The following is a 22,772-nucleotide window of genomic DNA, read 5'->3' as shown; positions in this document are numbered from 1 at the left end:
ACCTTAAGATAGCGCTAGGTTAAGATCACCAGTAACAATATGAGGGGACACCTTAATAGAACGCTAGGGTAAGATCACCAGTAACAATATGAGGGGACATCTTAAGAGCATGCTAGGTTAAGATCACCAGTAACAATATGAGGGGACACCTTAATAGAACACTAGGGTAAGATCACCAGTAACAATATAAAGAAACAACTTTAGTGTAAGATTACCAGTAACAATATAAAGAAACAACTTTAGTGTAAGATCACCAGTAACAATATAAAGAAACAACTTTAGTGTAAGATCACCAGTAACAATATGAGGGGACACCTTAATAGAACACCAGGGTAAGATCACCAGTAAAAATAAGAGGGACAACCTTAAATTTTTTTTTTCTTCCAATAAGTCATGCCAGCTATTCACAGGATCGAATGTTTACTGTTTAAATGTTGTTTGACATTCTGTATGAAAATAGTGCGTTGGTGACTTTGACTTTTCAGTTTTTCACGACTGTATTCATACATGTTTCGGTAATGTGATAAAGTAGTTCTGTTGAAAACCACATGGAGTTAAATTATACGCTAACATCAAACGTTCTCGGTCACAGCTTGTGAGGCTAAGTACGAATATTTTCCGTCGAGTTGTTATTCTTAAGGGTTTGTTCACGTTACTGTTGGAGAATATATTATCTTTATGGTTTTTGGTGTATTTTATTTATCTATTATTCTCTGAACGTAGGATATTATCTTATTGTTTATGAAGTGGAAACTGTTCAAATACAGATATAACGTTTATGCACACGTGCATACAAACAGTTATGCACAGTATGTTAGTAAATGTGTATAGCCATTTTACTTTTAGGACTTAACATCGGAGATTTTTCTCAAATATCCTTTGATCAAATTTGAATTTTAGTTTCAGATGATTCCTTAGCACCCAAATATTCTATTGTGTTTATATGACAGAGGTCAGTCTACTGATGGATTTTACTTTCGAAAATCAGCGAGAATTTCTTTTAAAAAATTCCTTTTAGCACTTTGTTATATATTCTCATGGTTGGCCACAAACTAGTATATCAAACTACATTAAGTCCCCCAACCTACGAAACATACGAAACTCTGCATTCTTTAAAGATTATAACTTGTTATTACGAAGGTGTAAACGATGTTATTCTTTAATATTATAGATCGATAGCCTATCCTTTAGCACTCAAGCGATGAGTTCTCAATGCATTTCTTTGCGCAATGTGTACTTCATTTCGAATGGTTATTTTTGAAATTATTTTATTTATGCGTCAATTAGTGCAATATGCCAATGACAGTTTTAAAAACATGTTCATTATTATCAATGCATTAAAGTGTATCACTAGATGGCAGCACAGTTATACTATATGTTTCAGTCATCTCTCTGAATTGAAACTACGCTCATGCTCTTCACCTTCTTACAAAATTTGCTGTTCGATGCTTGCGTTAAGTTAGATACACAATGTAATAATTAAGAAACATATATAATTTGGAGGTTTCAGTTAACCTTTCAAGTCACTTAAGAGTTTTTGTGATGTTTTTATGCTAAATAAATAGCTAATTAGACGTTCTCCGTATTGTAAATCCCCAGGCGGAACAGTAGTAAGTCTACGGACTTACAACGCTAAAATCCGGAGTACAATTTCCCACGAAAGACACAGCAGATAACCCAATGTGGCTTTGCTCTAAAACAACCAAAGAAACCATTATGTACATAATACTTTATACATATAATAAAGCAAAGTTCATACTGAGGGGGAATAGGGGAGAGCTTTTGAAGGCAAAGTATTTTTGTGTATTTGTTTTTAACGTTGAGCTTCAACTATTATTTGCCTTAGCTTTAGATGCTTATCACATAAGCATGCGTGATTATCTCTCTAACACGAGTTTCGAATAGGACACGAACATTTACAGGCTTACTTTTAATGGTATTACATATATATATATATACACACGATTAAATATTGGTCTAAAGAGTTTTCTTTTACTTTTATTCGTCAAGAACCAAATGCAAGTATTAAAATGGTTCTTTATTTATCATACAAAACATAACTCTTTCAAAACTTACAACATTTTGTGAAATATCCTTAAAATCTTTAGTTCTCTTCATCATTGTTCAAGCTTCTCTTGAAACATGGTTGTATTGTTTCATGAACGAATACCACAGCAAGTAAAAATATTTGGCCATTAGAAGCAACCAATTATTATCACTGGGTATTTAATTATTGAATACGCCATGCAAGGAATGAACATTAATCTGAACCGCCTGACATCTAATAAGAGTAAAATGTTATGTTGGTATAGAGTCAAACAATTCCTGCAAGCTGTTTTCGTTGGCTGACTTTAATCATTGCATTAAAGACAGGATTTCATTGTTAGTCAATTTTTTTTTAAGTTACATGACAGTTTGAACTGCCTCTAGAAGGGTGCTCTCGGTCCTCACTCAGTGCTGCCACAACTTAAGATTAATCCGTTATACTTCTGATACGCCAGTGGAGCCAAGAGGCAATATTGCTTTGTGTGACAAACAGAATGTTTCTTTAATTTCTAAAGACTTCTCTGAAACTGGTCTACGTCAACTTGCTGGAAAGCATATTTATAATGGCTGCAGATTTAATTCAACCATTTCCCCAAGGACATAAATATCCGAAACAGAGATCGCATTAAAAGCTTGAGTACAAGAGTATGAATCAGATAAGCATACTGAGAGAAAGATTATTTCCGTGATCATGAAAACACTCGATAAGAATGTTAATGTGATGAAAGCTAGATCGAAACTTAAAAGGTTATATATATATATATATGTGTGTGTGTGTGTGTGTGTGTAAAGAAATATAGATTTAAATACGTGATATAATATGTATGTGTGTGTGTGTAAAGCCGTCCTTAATTTAGCAGTGAAAGACTAGAGGGGAGGCAGCTAGTCGTCACACTCACCGCCAACTCTTTTACCAACGAATAGTGGGATTGACCGTCACATTATAACGTCCCCACGACTAAAAGGGCGAGCATGTTTGTTGGGACGGGGATTCTAATCCGCGACCCTCAGATTGTGAATCGAGCGCCCTAACCACCTAGCCATACCAGACTCCTTTACAGTGTATTACCAATAAAAATGGGAGAGATAATTATGAAAGTTCCGGTATTGAATGAGGTACAAAATAGATGTCCCCTGGTGGACAGCAGGTAGCTCAAAGTGGCTTTGCTATAGCACAAACCCACACAAAATAGACTATGCAATCAAATTGTTATTTCAACACAACATAAAAATAGAAAGGGAAAAGGAAATATATCTAATTAAATACTTAAGGCCAAATATAAACACTATCATAAATTAAAGTATTAATATGACGAATTGTTGTGATCCATTGTTAAAGAAGTGTTAATACCCATCCGATCCTGCAAGTATTAGCTGCTCGTACCAAAACTTTATTACTACTTTTAGTGTGCTACTAGTAGTACGGGTTTAAATATCTGCCTCTAACAGTAGTAACAGCGGATAGTTTGTTTGTTTGTTTTGAATTTCGCGCAAAGCTACACGAGGGCTATCTGCGCAAGCCGTCCCCTTATTTAGCAGTGTAAGACTAAAGGGAAGGTAGCTAGTAATCACCACTCACCGCCAACTCTTGGGCTACTCTCTTATCAACGAATAGCGGGATTGACCGTCACTTTATAACGTCCCCACGGCTGAAAGGGCGAGCATGTTTGGTGGGACAGAGATTCGAACCCGCGACCCTCAGATTACGAGTCGAGCTTCCTAACCTCCTGGCCACGCCGGGCCCAACAGCGGATAGAGTCGGTGACGAAAAAATTTTCTCCCATTTAGGTTGGGTAATGAGACTGAACGATTTTTATACCATGTTTTTAATAAAAATTATAATGAAATACTCAAAATTACACGTTAGGTAATGTATTCTTTCTGCACTGTGGGAATCTAAACCCGGATTTTAGTGTTGTAAATCTGTAGATTTACCGGTGAACTACTAAGGGACATTTATATTTTCTGGTAACAGTGTGTTAAGTAGATGAAAAAAAGGTAAAATAACTCGATGTTAATTTTTATCACTATATGTTTTTTTTTACGCCTCTAATAGCATGTGAACCTCACAGAAGCCGAGAAGGCGTAGTAAATGTCAACTCAGAAAGGATACACGCAGGAACTCTCACCGACTTTACCGATATTCATCGCGCTTTTTATATGAGCAATCTTTGTTCGATGTTGCCACTATTAACAAACAGACTGGACGGGCTGATAGGCTGTTCTGTCGCTAGTGCTATGAAACGATTAGCATTACTAATCAATTTCTACTAACAGTAACTAACAACAACACCAATAGCTGAATTATCGTATTAAACCATATATATTTTCTGTTTATGCCAGTTCTTCGCTACTTTTTGAGAATCCACGAACAATTAGATTTAGACACGACGTTGATGATAATTCGTATTAATTTGTTATAATTTAAAAACTTGTGCAATTAAAGATGAAAAATCTCTTTTTGTTTCTTTATATAAACTCAGCTTGAGGGATCTTATACTACTACATTTACAACTGATGAATTATATATTACATTTTAACAGCTGATGAATGATATACTGCTTCATTTACAGTTAGTTGAAGTGATCACATCGTACATTATTTACAACTGATGGATCATACACTACTTAATTTACAGTTAGTTGAAGTGATCACATCCTACTTTATTTACAGTTAGTTGAAGTGATCACATACTACTTCATTTACAACTGATGGATCATATACTACTTTATTTACAGTACAGTTGAAGTGATCATATACTACTTCATTTACAACTGATGGATCACATACTACTTAATTTACAACTGATGGATCATATATTACTTCATTTACAACTGATGGATCACATACTACTTAATTTACAACTGATGGATCACATACTACTTAATTTACAACTGATGGATCATATACTACTTCATTTAGAGTTAGTTGAAGTGATCACATCCTACTTCATTTACAACTGATGGATCACATACTACTTAATTTACAACTGATGGATCATATACTACTTTATTTACAACTGATGGATCTCATACTACTTCATTTACAACTGATGGATCACATACTACTTAATTTACAACTGATGGATCATATACTACTTAATTTACGACTGATGGATCACATACTACTTAATTTACAACTGATGACTCATATACTACTTCATTTACAGTTAGTTCAAGTGATCACATCCTACTTTATTTACAACAGATGGATCACATACTACTTTATTCACAACTGATGGATCATATACTCCTTCATATACAGTTATTTGAAGGGATCACATACTACATTATTTACATCTGATGGATTACATGCTACTTTATTTACAACTGACGGGTAATATACTCCTTCATATACAGTTGGTGGGTAATATACTACTATATTTACAACTGATGGGTAACATTCCACTATATTTAAAGCTGATGGATAACATACCACTTTATTTACAACTGATGGATCATATACTACTTCATTTACAGTTAGGTGAAGTGATCACATCCTACTTTATTTACGACTAATGGATCACATACTACTTTATTTACAGTTAGTTGAAGGGATCACATTCTACTTTATTTACAACTGATGGGTAATATATTTACAATGAGTTGAAGGGATCACATACTACTTCATTTACAATTGATGGGTAACACTCCACTATATTTAAAGCTGATGGATAATATACCACTTTATTAAAAGGTGAATGGTGATATACGACTTTATTTATAGCTGATGGGTAATATACTACTTTATTTACAGCTGATGGGTAACATACCACTTTATTTACATTTGATGGATCATATACCACTTTATTTACAGTTGATGGGTAATATACTACTTTATTTACAACTGATGGATAATATACCACTTTATTTACAGGTGATAGGTAATATACCACTTTATTTATAGCTGATGGATCATATACTAGTTTATTTACAGTTTGAGATCACATACTAGTTTATTTACAACTGATGAATCATACACTACTTTACTTACAGTTGATAGATCATATGTTACTTTACTTACAGTTGGTAGATCATATACTAGTTTATTTACAGTTGGTAGATCATACACTAGTTTATGTACAACTGATGAATCATACACTACTTTACTTACAGTTGATAGATCATATGTTACTTTACTTACAGTTGGTAGATCATATACTAGTTTATGTACAACTGATGAATCATACACTACTTTACTTACAGTTGATAGATCATATGTTACTTTACTTACAGTTGGTAGATCACATACTAGTTTATTTACAACTGATGAATCATACACTACTTTACTTACAGTTGATAGATCACATGTTACTTTACTTACAGTTGGTAGATCATATACTAGTTTATTTACAGTTGGTAGATCATACACTAGTTTATGTACAACTGATGAATCATACACTACTTTACTTACAGTTGATAGATCACATGTTACTTTACTTACAGTTGGTAGATCACATACTAGTTTATTTACAGTTTGAGATCACATACTAGTTTATTTACAACTGATGAATCATACACTACTTTACTTACAGTTGGTAGATCATATAATAATTTTATTTACATTTGGTGGATCATAAACTACTATTTATAATTGATGACTCATGTACTACTCTATTTACAATTAGTTTAAGAGATCGTACACTTCCTTGTTTAGCTTTAGTTTAAGGGATCACACTGATGATTTAGCATTAGTGCGCGGTGTCATATAACATATATTGGTTTATTTGCCATTAGTTTAAGGAACAGTCTACTACTTTACTTTCTTTTAATTAAGGGATTAAATATTATATTATATACCCTAAGTGTAAGGACTCGCATACTATCTAATTTATCGTTAGTTTAAGTGAACACATACATAGACTTGACAGAAGGAGATGGAAGGATGAAACAAAGTGTCAGGCCATCACAACTCTAGCTTGGACATGAATCACACCGAGCACGTGTGGAACATCCTTCATCGACCCCGGGAAGGTGTCTCCGGATTTCCCAGGAATGGGATGAAATCCTACAGACCAAGCCACAAACGTTTAACTTGACGTATGGTTCTAGAAATAACTGGTGTTCTTTAAAAACGGGTGTCTTTTTCTTTATTCAAAATATCTGTGTTTATTTTTTTACTGGTAAACTAAAGACCATAGACTGTCTTATTTGTTTTTAATTGTAATAACGTTTTTTTCTTATTATTTATCATTAGTTGAAGGGATAATATTTTACTTTGTTTGCAGTTAATTTAGAGAATATTATACTTTATTTACCATTAGTGGCGCCCCCAGGCGGCTCAGCAGTAGGTCTAAAAACCTAGTTTCGATATTCGTAGTGGGCAAAGCACAGATATCCAATTGTTTAGCCTTATGCTTAACAACAAACTAACAAACACAATTACCGTAAGTATAAGTGAATTACATTTCCTCATTAACCGTAAGTTTAAATATTCACATTCTTTCTTATATCCTGCGAATTTGAAAAATAAAATATATATAAACTCGTATATATATCATTAGTTTAATGGAACATATTCGTTAATGGGGAATCGTATCATAATCATAAAAGCCAAGTGTCGGTCGGTCAATCAGTCTGTCACGCTCGATTTTTCCGAATTTCGTGAGTGGCGCGAGTTCAATTCCACTTTTTCTCTTATAATACTCCATCTTTTGATTGCCTGTTCAGTTTAATTCAATCGCTAACATAGGCGTAAATAGCTCCTACATTTCGACACTTTTACTGCTATATAAAACACTGTTAAGGAGGGAGTTCCCAGGACCAGATCTGGCACGGCGTTATGAATGTGACACCACATCATCCACATCATTATGACGTCAAGCTAGGTAGGATCCGAATAGAAAAGTCGGGAAGACTCCTGTGATCGAAGACACGGAAGTGCATTCGCACTCTATCAACACGTGTGAAATATAAATCAAAAATTAGCGCAAATCTATGCGTGGAAATTATCACGAAAAAGCCTTTGTTAAAACTGACTGAAAATACTAATTATCTGTAGGGCAGAGGACGACTTTGCCTCAAAAGAAGAACAGGTGTGTATGTAATCACATGGTCATCGTACGTTTTAATATTTTTTCCAAAGGCACCAATATGTAGCATATTTGTTCAGTTATATGTAGTGAATTCAGGAGCAATACCTAGCATGTTCCTGGGAAAGGAAATTTTATATCTATTTTGTGTATTACCAGTTTTATACGGAATATTTTTGGTTTTCAGAGGTTTCCCGTCAATTTTGACTGGCTTTTACACTAGTTTGAATATATATATATGTATATATGTGTGTGTGTGTGTGTGTGTGATATATATATATATATATATATATATGCAGAAGAGAATGTAATTCTGTACGTTTTTAAACAGTTTTTATACATTTTTGAAAAATATAACAAGTACAATCAAAATACATTTCGTAAACAAAATATGCTAAGCGAGAACAACCTTTCTTGAACCAGTTTATCTCAGTATAGCTAAAAGATCCACGATAGTTTATTGGCTGACGAATGGAGCATTACAATTTCACTGATTATGTTACGCCTTATCGTTACACGTAGTTCTTACGCAAAGAAAACAAAACAGAATTTACGAGTCCTAAGGATGATTGATGATGTTGGTTAGTTGGCAAGAAGAAATGAAATAAACTCTTTAATTATGTAAAAGAATATCCACGTTTTGGTATTTTCTAAACTGATAAATACAGCGTCATTTTAGTTGCTATCTAATCTATTGGTTATTTCCTAAATCCAGGAATATATGTTTTCGGGAAGAACATGAGCACCGTTTGTTTTAGAGGTAAGCTTGAAGTCTTATAACGATAAAATTTGGATTTCATTCCCTGCGGTTGGCACAGTACACTGTGCTTAACAACAAACAAACACTCGAAAAGGGGTCTTCACACGACATTTATTATATTTACAAATAACTGATCACCTACACATATGAGTTATGTCATATATAATGAATTGAATAATTTATAATAAAATAATTTCTTTCTTTTTGGTGTGCACGAGGCGAAAGACAAATGTAAATTTATATTTTCAGGTTTGTTTTTTGTTTGTTTGAAGTTAAGCACAAAGCTACACAATGGGCTATCGATGCTCTGCCCACCAAGGGTATCGAAACCCGGTTTCTAGCGTTGTAAATCCGCAGACATACCGCTGTGCCACTGGGGGGCTATATTTTCAGGAAAAAAAAGAACAACTCTACTTCCAATTTTTTATACTGTCATATATCAATACTGCAGTATTATCACACTGCTTAATAATAAACCCTAAAATTAACCATTGTGCACAAATATACAGAGGGTTCAGTACATACATTAAATACTTGGAATATCCAAATAAGCAAATTGGAATAGAAACTATTAATGTTTAGTTATTATTCAGTGAGAAAAGAAAAACTACCAATGTTTAGCTATTATTTACTGAGAAACAAACCACGAATATTTAGATATTTTTTACTGAGAAACAAACTACGAATACTTAGCTATTATTTACTGAGAAACAAACTACGAATACTTAGCTATTATTTACTGAGAAACAAACTACGAATATTTAGCTATTATTTACTGAGAAACAAACCACGAATATTTAGATATTTTTTACTGAGAAACAAACTACGAATACTTAGCTATTATTTACTAACAAAAATACCAATTTTTAGATATTCCTTAGTCAGAAAAGAAAAACTACCAATGTTTAGCGATCTTGTAGTAAGAAGATAAGAAACTACTATTTTTATGTTGTTCCTTTCTGAAACATATTTTATAATAAATGTTTAGGTTTTCTCTTCATTATATAGTGCGGGTACTATGTAATGTTTAGATGTTTCGTTTTTGAAAAATCTGAGAAAATATCTATGTGTATAGATCATTTTGGAACAAGGGTTGATTAGCTTGAGTGTTTAGCTCTTTTTATAAGGTAAGAATGAACTAACTTGTGTTATTTAGCTATTCATATCATTTGAGGATCAACTAACTTGCGTTGTTTGGCTATTCATATCATTTGAGGATCAACTAACTTTTTTGTTTGTTTGTCTATTTCTATCATGTGAGGATCATCTAACTTATATGGTTTAGCCATTTCTATCATGTGAGGATCATCTAACTTATATTTTGAACTATTCCTATCGTGTGAGGATCAACTAACTTGTGTTGTTTAGCTATTCCTATCATGTGAGGATCAACTAACTGGTGTTATTTAGCTATTCCTATCATGTGAGGATCAACTAACTTGTGTTGTTTAGCTATTCCTATCATGTGAGAATCAACTAACTTGTGTTGTTTAGCTATTCCTATCATGTGAGCATCAACTAACTTGTGTTGTTTAGCTATTCCTATCGTGTGAGGATCAACTAACTTATATTGTTTAACTATTCCTATCGTGTGAAGATCATCTAACTTGTATTGTTTAGCTATTTCTATCTTTATATACAATTAAAAGGAATACAACGTTAAAATTATCACTAAATAAATATTTTTTTAAAACAAGGACTTGCCCTAAAGAAGACTACATATGTTTCGGTATTCTTTAGGAGTAATGGTAAAGGCATGGCTGGGACTTGTATACTCGTATAATTATTTACATACCAATAACGCCATCTAGGCTTAAATACCCAGAGTTACAACACATCTGTCCAGTAATTTATTATTTCTAAACCTGGACGCGCTTCCATGTGTATTGCGATATCTTTTTTATTTCGATGGTTTCTCCGTCATTTCAATTTTAAGTTCTATCAGATTTATCAAGCGTTACTCCTGAAAATGGTGTAATACGACACCGAAACACAAGTAGAGTCTTTATTTAGGGCAAGTCCCTGTCTTTAATAACTATTTATTGTGTAATGATTTTAATATTGTATTCCTTTTAATTGTATATATATATAGATGTTTTACACAAGTCTCTGACTGCTAGAGCTAAATATCTCCTGACAGGGTTCCCTCTAGCTACTAAAGCTAACTGTATCCTGACAGGGTTCCCTCTAGCTACTAAAGCTAAATTTACTCTGACAGGGTTCTCTCTAACTACTAGAGCTAACTATATCCTGACAGGGTACCCCGTAAGTGCTAGAGCTAACTGTATCCTGACAGGGTTCCCTATAAATGCTAGAGCTAATTGTATCCTCACAGGATTTCCTCTAAATGCTAGAGCTAAATTTACTCTGATAGGGTTTCCTCTAATTTCTACAGCGTGTGATACATGATGTAAACTTGAGACTAAGGTGAGTGTCTTGTTTAATACATTTAAGTGCGATCTGAGTTAGATAAGCAGACATTATTTTCTTGACACATTAGTGATGGGTCTGTGTAAATGTGATTTATAGATCAACATTAGCATACAAGTCAGAATCTGTTGTTCAGAGATAAACATATTACGCGTCTAAGTGTGGTATACAGTCAGCTCTTTATTATATTTTTACAACCGAAATCATATATGTAGAAGACAATTAGATAATGTCAATTTGAAGTTCTGTTGTTTAAACTAAAATCTGTCAATTGTCCAATACTAAAGGTCAGTGGCCAGTTCGATTTTCTTTAATATGATCCATCATTAGAATAAAAGAAGAACCCATAAACGATTGTGACAATTCTTGTATTTGCTAACTATAAGTTTCTGTAAATTAGACAATCAAATATTTTTGATAAGGCGTTAAGACGTATTTTTTCAGACCGTCAGAAATATCTACTTGAACTTCCTGTTTCATCAGCATCTGTAAAATAGTTAACTGGACTGCTAAGTTCACGCTCATTTGTACTTAAATCTCCAGAACTGTTATGTGACACCATTAAGTTCACGCTCCCTTGTACTTAAATCTCCAGAACTGTTATGTGACACCATTAATTTTAAATCATGGCTGTAAAGTTGTTAAAGTTCTTGGGTAGAACATTTAACCAAAAACTTTAACAACTTAAATCTCCAGAACTGTTATGTGACACCGTTAAGTTCACGCTCATTTGTACTTAAATCTCCAGAACTTTTATGTGACACCATTAAGTTCACGCTCCCTTGTACTTAAATCTCCAGAACTGTATTGTGACACAGTTAAGTTCACGCTCATTTGTACTTAAATCTCCAGAACTGTTATGTGACACCGTTAAGTTCACGCTCATTTGTACTTAAATCTCAAGAACTGTTATGTGACACCATTAATTTTAAATCATGGCTGTAAAGTTGTTAAAGTTCTTGGGTAGAACATTTAACCAAAAACTTTAACAACTTAAATCTCCAGAACTGTTATGTGACACCGTTAAGTTCACGCTCATTTGTACTTAAATCTCCAGAACTGTTATATGACACCATTAATTTTAAATCATGGCTGTAAAGTTGTTAAAGTTCTTGGGTAGAACATTTAACCAAAAACTTTAACAACTTAAATCTCCAGAACTGTTATGTGACACCGTTAAGTTCACGCTCATTTGTACTTAAATCTCCAGAACTGTTATGTGACACCGTTAAGTTCACGCTCCCTTGTACTTAAATCTCCAGAACTGTTATATGACACCATTAATTTTAAATCATGGCTGTAAAGTTGTTAAAGTTCTTGGGTAGAACATTTAATCAAAAACTTTAACAACTTTACAGCCATCAAACGACAGTAGCAACTTCTTAATTTAAGAACATTATGCATGTTAGCCAGAAAACCCGGAACTGACGGTCAGATACCATAGTTTGTGCAGTTGTTAAATTAGAAGTGTTTTTTTTTTCTTAAATTTTATGAAGTGTGAAGAAACACGATAAGCAGAGTCTATAGATAAGACGGCGTTCTTTTTTGCGTCATATCCAAATATTGGATGCAAAGAGATTGGAATAAGAATGCAACAACCTTGAAAATGGTAATAAAGCGGTTTTATAAGAAATGTTTACCATTTTTAGTGGCCATTGTGCTCTTTTGTGGTGTATGCATAATATATTTTTGCGTCAGTTTCTGCTCTGAAGATATAATTGCTACTAAAAATGGTAAACTTTTTCAAGATGGCAGAACTCAAGCACTTTATCTAAAGGCTAGAAAGATGCATTCGCAAAATAAATATAGGTACCTAGGTGTATTTTTAAGTAAACGATGTTCGTTATATAACCGCAGTGCTGTTTTATCGTGGTTGCCTTTGTTCCCTTGTCAGACATTAACATACAACTTGAGTTTCACTTACTTTGTACGTCAATAAATTTCTCTTTTTATAACATGGATATTTCATTGTTTCGCTACTCATGCGTTCTCCTTTTTAAGAGAATTTAGTATTTCTAGACAATTGAAAAACACTTAACTTATCCGAAATACAGAGAATTCTATCAAGAATTGAACTTTGTGGATTGGGGTTGATCATTCTCCGTGTAGCTGCTGTGTAGAAAAACGTTTTTACTGCTTTTACATCTTCATGATGAAACTCCTGTCACAGTCAAAGAAAGAAAAATTGGACTAATTAGCTGTTTCCCAAAACTTAGGAGTATAATGTCACTTGACGATTATATTGAGTTCAGACTCTTTGTTCTGGATAAAAAAAAAAAACATCAGTTGTTGTTTGTTGTGCGGGAAGCTACGTAGATGTTACCTTAAAGTGTAAATAAAGCGAGTTGTTTTCATGAAAGATGGTAATGTTTGACAATTAACAAAATTTAAAGTCGTTTGTTCTGAAGGAATGTTGATATAGTGGATGATTACATAGAATTTAAAATTTGTTTGATCTTGGAGAAGAAGTTAACTGATAAGACATTATGTTAAATATAGTGGTATGTATTCTTACCCGAGGTGCGGATTTTTGATCGTTAAATAAATTTAGAGGCCCGGCATGGCCAGGTGGTTAAGGCACTCGACTCGCAATCTGCGGGTCGCGGGTTCGAATCCCCGTCACGCCAAACATGCTCACCCTTTCAGCCGTGGGGGCGTTATAATGTTGCGGTCAATCCCACTATTCGTTGGTAAAAGAGTAGCCCAAGAGTTGGCGGTGGGTGGTGATGACTAGCTGCCCTCCCTCTAGTGTTACACTGCTAAATTAGGGACGGATAGCGCAGATAGTCCTCGTGTAGCTTTGCGCGAAATCCATAACGAACAAACAAATCAATTTAGAAATCAAGAATTGCTTGTTATGAAGGGACAAATTATTTTTTAGAATGTAATATAAACGAGTAATTGTGAGAAACGTAATTCCATTTTTTTTTCTTTAAACTGAATTCAAAACATATAATTGGATAGAACTCCGTCACTACTGTATAAAGAAATTATCAAAGCTTATTTACTCCATTGTGTGTATAGCACCCGCTACAAACAGGTTATAAAGGAACTTTACAAATGTGTTTATGATTAGAGTTCGTTTTCCTACCTCGTGTACTTTTGTCTTTTTTGCTTTGAAATTTTTTGTTAAAGAAAAGTTAGCTTTGAGAACAGTCTTGGATTTTCCAAACAACTCGTAAGTTCAACGTCAATAAAAAAAAATATGTCAAGTTATCGAAAAATTGCTTATTTGTTGTTAAGCATGAAGCTCCACAATGAATTATATTCATGCCGTGCCTACCTCGGGTATCGAAACTAGTTCTTTAGCGTAATAAACCATTAAACTTACCGCTAAGTCACTGAGAAAACGTATCTCCTACTTATCAACTGATAGGTTGGATTTTTAATCAAAGTATATATATATATCTAGTGAATACTTGTTTATATTAACTGAATTTATCAACGTATCTCCTATTTATCAACTGATAGGTTGGATTTTTAAACAAAGTATGTATATATATATATAGTGAATACTGTTTATATTAACTGTTTATATTAACTGAATTTATCAACGTAGCAGCTGTAACCGGCTATCTTGAATTGTTGTTGTTTGTTACCCCCCAGTAGAACAACGGTATGTCTGCGGACTTACAACGCAAGAAACCGGGTTTCGATACCCGTGGTGGGCAGAGCACAGATAGCCCATTGTGTATATTAAGTTGTATCTTTAAAGTTAATGTCATTAAATTTGTTTGTTTTTATTAACCACAAAGCTAAACAATTGGCTGTTTATGCTGTGTCCACCACTAGTATCGAAACCTGGTTTTTAGCAGTGTGAGCCACCAGATTTACCACTGAGTCGTTTGGGGGGGGGATTTTAGCTGATCCATGTAGTTATATAATGTGGAGAAGTGAATAGTGGCCGATGACACTTTTTCTTTATTTCACCTATCCAGTATATAGGTTTTTTCTCATAGTGACTACAAAGTATGTTCACTCCAACGGTATGTTTGATAGCTTGCTTTGACTTGAAACTATTGATAAACTATGACCATAAAAGCAATATTCTTAACTGCAATTAATGGATTACCAACTTAGGATATACTATAGGTTATTAGCCATTTGCAAGCACTGCGCTCAAAAAGCCGTTAATATAACTTTTCGCGACAGTTATTGTAGTCTGAAAGTGAAGAAAAATAAAGGTTAGGTAATGCTGAATAACACTCACATTAGGGTAAACACAATAGTAATGTTTTATTTACCAGAATACTGTTGTTTAGGCTTTACATGCTGTTTTAATATTAATGAAAAGCTAAGCCTTAAAAGTCTCCAACCAATTATAATTTCGCGAATATTTTACAAAATTGCACTTTGCCAGAAAGTAAAACGAAATGCTTTTCCATATAACAAGATTTAATTTTGTTTTTTACTTACGATAATGTAAAGAAATCTAGGTTACGCTAGTTGTAATTTTTACTGAGGGGTACTGGTGATACCTGAACTTTATAATGCCTCTAAACTTCTAATTGGTTTCTTAAAGCATTAATTTCTCTCTTATTGAAGTGCAACTTTATAAGGATGGAGAAAAGTACTCAAAAAACCAAGTACAAGGGATTCTTTATACGAGCATGATTGGTTGGCGTGTACTGAGAGGTTAATGAATAAAAGCAACTTAATACATATAGCTATTGCCGTGTGTGTTAGGCTTAGAACTGAGGCTAGTAATGAAATTCTCAGTACTGACGTTATACATCAAGCAAGAACATGTGGTGATGACAGTCGGAAGAAATTATTAGATCGAAGGTAATAAATCAGTCCTTATATTTGTGCGTAACACTTAGTTACGCAAACAAAACCGTATTTATTTATATAAAATATGGGATAGCAGGAAGGGAAAGAGGTCATTTCTCTGTAACTTGTAAGTGTTTTTTCTTTTAAGATACACTAACCTTTCATAATATTCTGATGTTGGTATTACCCTACTTAAAACTCCCATATCTGCTGACATCTTTGATAATATTATATTAGTATTAACCTGCTAAAATCTACTACTAGTAGACCCACAAACACCTTTCATAATATTCTGATATTAGTATTACCTTAATTAAATCTTTCAAACATACAGACAACTTTCATAATATTCTGAAGTTAATATTAACCTGCTTAAATCACCCAGACGTACAGATACCTTTTATAGTATTCTGATTTTAATATTAACCTGCTTAAGCCTCCCCTTAATAGATATCTTTCATAATATTCTGATGTTAACATTACCCTGCTTAAATCTCCCAGACTTATACACACCTTTTATAATATTATGATGTTAATGTTACCCTACTTAGACCTCCCAGACCAAAATATATCTTTCATAACATTCTGATTTTAATATTACCCTATTTAAGCCTGTTAAACTCAGAAACAATTTTCGTAACATGTTGATGTTAATATTACTCTTCTAAAACTTTCAAGGCCTAAAGAAAACTTTTATAATACTCTAATGTTAATATTACCCTGTTAAAATATCCCAAAATTCTATGAATTAAGGTATTTTAAGTGAGAATCCGATACAGTTAATAACTAATGTTAATTACATATATAATATAACTACTGATACAACTATTTTATATTTCTATATTCTTCAACTCAGATTTGCATGGAAAACAAAATATTTGCATCTCTAAAGTGCTGGAATCATTAATAGCATAACACCTGAGTGGTATTACTTGTAATTTACTCAATGTAGCAAATATTAGAAAATTAATTAGAAAGTTAGTTTCCTTCAATAAGGTCACACGTAAATCAAAGAATGTTCTATTTATCAAATCAAACTCGAGCATAGTCATGGAAAAAGTATTTACTAAACTCGGAGTAATATATGACAGCTTTAACTTGACGTTCAACTTGACATGGGGATAATCTGTCATCATTTCATCACGTAGATTTTATACATGAGATGATTGTACAATACCTCGACATTGTTTTAGACAGTTTAAATGATCTCCCAACAATTCTGTATTGTTTTACACCCTTTATATGATCTTCAAACACTTCTATATTGTTTTACATCCTTTAAATTGTCTATGTACACTTCTACATTGTTTTACATACATGGGATAGTCTGTCAACACTTTGGCATTACACTACATACATCTATGTACACTTCTACATTGTTTTACATACATGGGATAGTCTGTCAACACTTTGGCATTACACTACATACATGAAATAATTTGTCAACATCTCAACATGAGGTGATCAGCCATTAATTCAGTATTTTTCACATATATAAAGTTATCTGTCAAAAACTCAACATTGGTTTACTTTTTTGAAATGACCTGTGTCATCATTGTTTCAAATACATCAGATGAGTTTACTGCTCTGAAACATCGAATATTACAAACTGATACTATTAACAAGCTGCTTGGAATGACGGGAATATCAGTCTTGGGATACATTTTCTAAATATCTTTCACTGTATCCTGATGTCGTCTTGTCAGATCACCTTTAAGCACACCGAAAAAGATCATTGGAGCTGTACCGGGCTACTCTATCTGGTTGACTGGAATTTCTATAATTTAATGTCTTGTACGATTTTTCTCAGGATATTGATATTGAGATGTTATTGAAAATTTGTGAGCTTTTGGAGTGTGATCCTCCGATTGCTTCATATCCTTGTTTATTATGTTGTGTTACTAGTATCGGGAGATGCATGTGGTCTCATTGCTATTGCTTTTGGGATTGAAGGGTTCTCTTTCACAATTTTACCCTTTGTCTTATAGATAAATGCGTCTCTTCAGATCGTTGTTAACTCCTCCGCTGTTAAGGTTTCTTCATGTCTGTAGAGAAAACTGAAAGCTTCCGTCTTTAATGTTGTCATCTGGCTCATTATCATTTAATAATCTCGCTCTAAGAATATTTCTCATAGAAGAATTTTTTTGGGTTTTTTGCATTCCTTCATCCATACTTTTATATACCTTAAGGCATTACACTGTTGAATGGTCGGGAGTCTGCTTTGGTACCACGGCTTACATCTGTGGCGTGTTTATAAAAACAAATTATTCAAATAAAGTGTAGTTAACCATATTGAATAATTTAAGATATATTTATTGATTATGATACTTTGTCCTTCTCTATCAATGTAGAAAGTGTTGTGATACTTTAGTATGATAAGTAGGGTATTAGGAATAAAATTACTTTATAAAATGGTTATTATCACCAGGATTAAATGAAACTTTTGGAGTTGAAAGTGCTCAAACAAGTATACAGACAAAGCGAGAATTTAATCAGATTTATATCCAGTACGTTAAGTTAGTCTCTTGATTATGTACTACACTAATTGTAGCTAACTCTAGACGATAATTTAATCAGATTTATATCCAGTACGTTAAGTTAGTCTCTTGATTATGTACTACACTAATTGTAGGTAACTCTAGACGAGAATTTAATCAGATTTATATCCAGTACGTTAAGTTAGTCTCTTGATTATGTACTACACTAATTGTAGCTAACTCTAGACGAGAATTTAATCAGATTTATATCCAGTACGTTAAGTTAGTCTCTTGATTATGTACTACACTAATTGTAGCTAACTCTAGACGAGAATTTAATCAGATTTATATCCAGTACGTTAAGTTAGTCTCTTGGTTATGTACTACACTAATTGTAGCTAACTCTAGATTCTTGGCATCAACAAGTGTTGTCTTCATGGTTAGAAACCAACTGAAACTTAGCTCTTTTTACATTACGCCCATAAAACTTCCAAATTTTAGTGATTAATGAAATGTAGTTTGTCCAGTTGAGACTTAACTAATGATGAGTTGATGGAAACGAAAGTCGAGAAAAAATCATATAGTGTTTACAAACAAGCGTGGCAGATTTCTTAACCTAACATTCAAAAGTGTGATATAAAAAAGAAAAAAAATTATAATATGCGCCGACTCGACAAAGAGCATAGCGTTGACTATAGTCGACTCCGTCTGTTGGCCTTCTTTGTTAAGTAATGAGCTCTTGGCGAACGTACTTTGTGCTGGAATGTTTTAAACAAACCATAGATGATCCACCTGGGACTTAAAAAAGAAATAACTTTTGTGAAGTACTAATTTATCAAACACTGACACATCACATGTCATTAGAGGAGTTATTCCTGTAATTATAACTTTAAAAGAAATCCGGAATTCTTGTGTCTTTGAACCTTATATAAACTTCTTATTGTAGCATTCTTTTTTATTGTCGCTTTAGGCCTATAGAACATTAGATTAGTTATGCTTTTATCTCAATTTCTTCCTTGATATGCGACACACTATAAGAAATTGAATAAAAAAGAAGAGAAATAGAAACTAGAAGATAAAATTCCATTTTGTGAAGAGATCAATAACTTTAAGCCTTTTGTAACAAATATTTCCTGAAAGCACAAAAGAAGGTTTTCTCGAACCTCTGCTATAATACAGGAGGTGTGAAGCAGTAAACTATTTTTTTAATTGATGCTTCAGAAAATTATTAATTTCTAAAAGTACTAAAATGTTTTGGAAATTGGTGACAATCACAAGGCCCGGCATGGCCAGGTGGTTAGGGTGCTCGACTCGCACTCTGCGGGTTCGAATCCCCGTCACACCAAAGATGCTCGCCCTTTCAGCCGTGGGAGCGTTATAATGTGACGGTCAATCCCACTATTCGTTGGTAAAAGAGTAGCCCAATAGTTGGCGGTCGGTGGTGATGACTAGCTGCCTTCCCTCTAGTCTTACACTGCTAAATTAGGGACGGCTAGCCCTCGTGTAGCTTTGCGCGAAATTCAAAAACAAACAAACAAAAAACAAGACAATCACAAGTTGTAAGTAGCACGTCATTACAATTCTGATCACAAGTTGTAAGTAGTACGTCATTACTATTCTGAGCCTGTCTCTATGTAGAATGATCTCTTCAATTAAACCTCTTCTTCTCTGGCATAATTTATGTTACCTTGATAACAGTAATTATGTCGGAAAGACGACTTAATGTTTTTTCAGATAAAATCAGTTAGATATGAGTTTTCAGGTTATTGTGAATCATTTCTGTTTTACAACTTAAGCATTGCACTTTAACAGAGTCATAAAACTCTTAATCTCTGCCTTGAACGACTACTGTTAAAAACATATTACTAATTACCCATTTAGCGATAACATTTCATCACTTTTTTTTTCCTTTTTTCGATGAGGTTTATTGTCTTTTAATTCCATTCTTACAGACGTCAGTTAAACGCTCCAACAAATCATGGCTCTGCAAGCACGTAATACATGTACTACGGTAGCGAAAAGCTTTTATTTCACTCTCTTTTCCTGACATATGGAAGTTGTGATAGTAATATTTACCAAGACAAAAGACTTAAGTTCTTTCTTAGTATCATAAATTCAACTCCAAGTAATGAAGCGGACTCCAATCCTCCTAGCTGCTATTTTTATACATATCGCAGGGAAATGGATTTGTTGACTATATATACTGTTGCTTGTCTATAATTTATTGGCTTTATTCTGGCTAAACTTAATTCAACTCCAAGTAATGAAGCGGACTCCAATCCTCCTAGCTGCTATTTTTATACATATCGCAGGGAAATGGATTTGTTGACTATATATACTGTTGCTTGTCTATAATTTATTGGCTTTCTTCTGGCTAAACTTAATTCAACTCCAAGTAATGAAGCGGACTCCAATCCTCCTAGCTGCTATTTTTATAACATATCGCAGGGAAATGGATTTGTTGACTATATATACTGTTGCTTGTCTATAATTTATTGGCTTTCTTCTGGCTAAACTTAATGGGTATGATATCCATCCCGAATATTTTCTTTTTTTTGAAGTTTTGATTTATCTTAAGCTAAGTAATGCATTAACTCAGCAACTTTGAAAATTTCAAGATACCAGATCTGGGTCTTACAGTATGATGCTTATAAGCGTAATACAAACACAGAAGTTAACAAAATAACTCATGCTGTGGAAACCCTTTTAAGAACCAAGAAAAGGATCTTTCAAAATGTTGTGACCTTGTTGTTTGTTTTTTTTTCTTTTCTGGTGATAATTGATTGATGGAAACAAAACCACGAAGAACTAATGATTTTTTTTGTATAGAGTAAGTAAGGTGATACTGAAAGTCAGACATGTGTGGCTCAGAAGTTTTTAAAAGACAGAAAGCTAAATATGTATATGTGGTTTAAGAACCAGACATATCTAGGGTAGGGAATAGAATTTATATTAATTATTAGTTATTTAAAAGTACGTTTTTTATGCATTTTTCAGGCTTAAGATTCACGTGATATCATACTATGGTAATTGTTTGTGGGAAGTTACTCAATGGGCTAACTGTGCTCTGCCCACCACGGATATCGAAACTCAGTTTTTAACGTTGTAACTCCGCAAACATACCGCTGTACCACTAGAGGGCACTACAGTAATTATTACTTGATAGTGAACTCATGATATCCTAATTAATTAAATAAATCGATTAAATTGTTCCAGTAATACAAACAAGTATTTAATGTCAGTTAGAAGCCTAGTTTTAAAATGGAAATTCTACTTCTGTATATAGATATGTATCTTATTTATAAACTCCTTTTAAGTCAGTGCACATACTAAGAAAATTAACTATGCACTGACTACGTTTTATTTATTTTTTCTGAAAAAAGTCTAGTATTCGTGACTTCCTTTAGACAAGTTTAAATTTACTGTTTTGCTTTTGCTTATCTTTAACTTGTTTTCCAGCAGAAACTTACACAAACTGGAACATACTAATAAATGAAGATTGCCTTCTGAGAAACCAACCAATAATTCATTATGGAAGATTTGGGAAAGTATAACACCCTTCATTCGGTTAGTTAACAAACCCACACGTCTCTCTCAGAAGGATCAGATTTAGAAGTAGGTTAAAACCATAAACGCACTGAGTAAGAGAAAAACTAAGATTTGATGGCACTAAACCAGCGGATTTTATTTGTTCTTTCTGTCATCTCTTCAGAACTTGTTCGTTATGTTGACAAACGAAATGTTCACTGAGATATGTTTCAAATCGGTTAACGATGTTTCAATAAATCTTTATTAGATGGAATAACTTATCTCAATCTCATTACTCAAATACAATGAATTCATTCGTTGATAGAATCATCTTAACTTTCCAGTACAAATTAATATCAGACCTTTTTCTAGGCTCACTTTCCATTACAAATTAATATCAGACCCTTTTATAGGCTCACTTTCCATTACAAATTAATATCAGACCCTTTTATAGGCTCACTTTCCATTACAAATTAATATCAAACCCTTTTATAGGCTCACTTTCCATTACAAATTAATATCAGACCCTTTTATAGGCTCACTTTCCATTACAAATTAATACCAGACCCTTTTGTAGGCTCACTTTCCATTACAAATTAATATCAGACCCTTTTATAGGCTAACTTTCCATTACAAATTAATATCAGACCCTTTTATAGGCTCACTTTCCATTACAAATTAATATCAGACCCTTTTATAGGCTCACTTTCCATTACAAATTAATATC

The 22,772-nt window shown here is 33.3% G+C and overlaps 1 protein-coding gene and 1 long non-coding RNA gene across 2 annotated transcripts in view; one reads left to right on the top strand and one right to left on the bottom strand.

Annotated features, from left to right (window-relative positions):
- The window catches only part of LOC106468093 (growth hormone secretagogue receptor type 1-like), an 81,660-nt gene that overhangs the window by 21,996 nt on the left and 36,892 nt on the right, over positions 1-22,772 (top strand). The gene's annotated exons all lie outside the window — the stretch shown is intronic.
- LOC111087934 overlaps positions 16,845-22,772 on the bottom strand; it is a 7,807-nt gene continuing 1,879 nt past the window's right edge. Inside the window, exons 2-3 of the long non-coding RNA XR_002612551.1 lie at positions 22,105-22,106; positions 16,845-16,856 (exon numbers count right to left, since the gene is read on the bottom strand). This is a non-coding gene — a long non-coding RNA (uncharacterized LOC111087934). The remainder of the gene's footprint in view (positions 16,857-22,104; positions 22,107-22,772) is intronic.

This window comes from Limulus polyphemus, unplaced genomic scaffold (assembly GCF_000517525.1).
Source record: "Limulus polyphemus unplaced genomic scaffold, Limulus_polyphemus-2.1.2 Scaffold2869, whole genome shotgun sequence".
NCBI classification, from domain to species: domain Eukaryota; kingdom Metazoa; phylum Arthropoda; class Merostomata; order Xiphosura; family Limulidae; genus Limulus; species Limulus polyphemus.
Note: the sequence above shows the minus strand (reverse complement) of the source record. Positions and strands in the feature narration are given on the sequence as shown.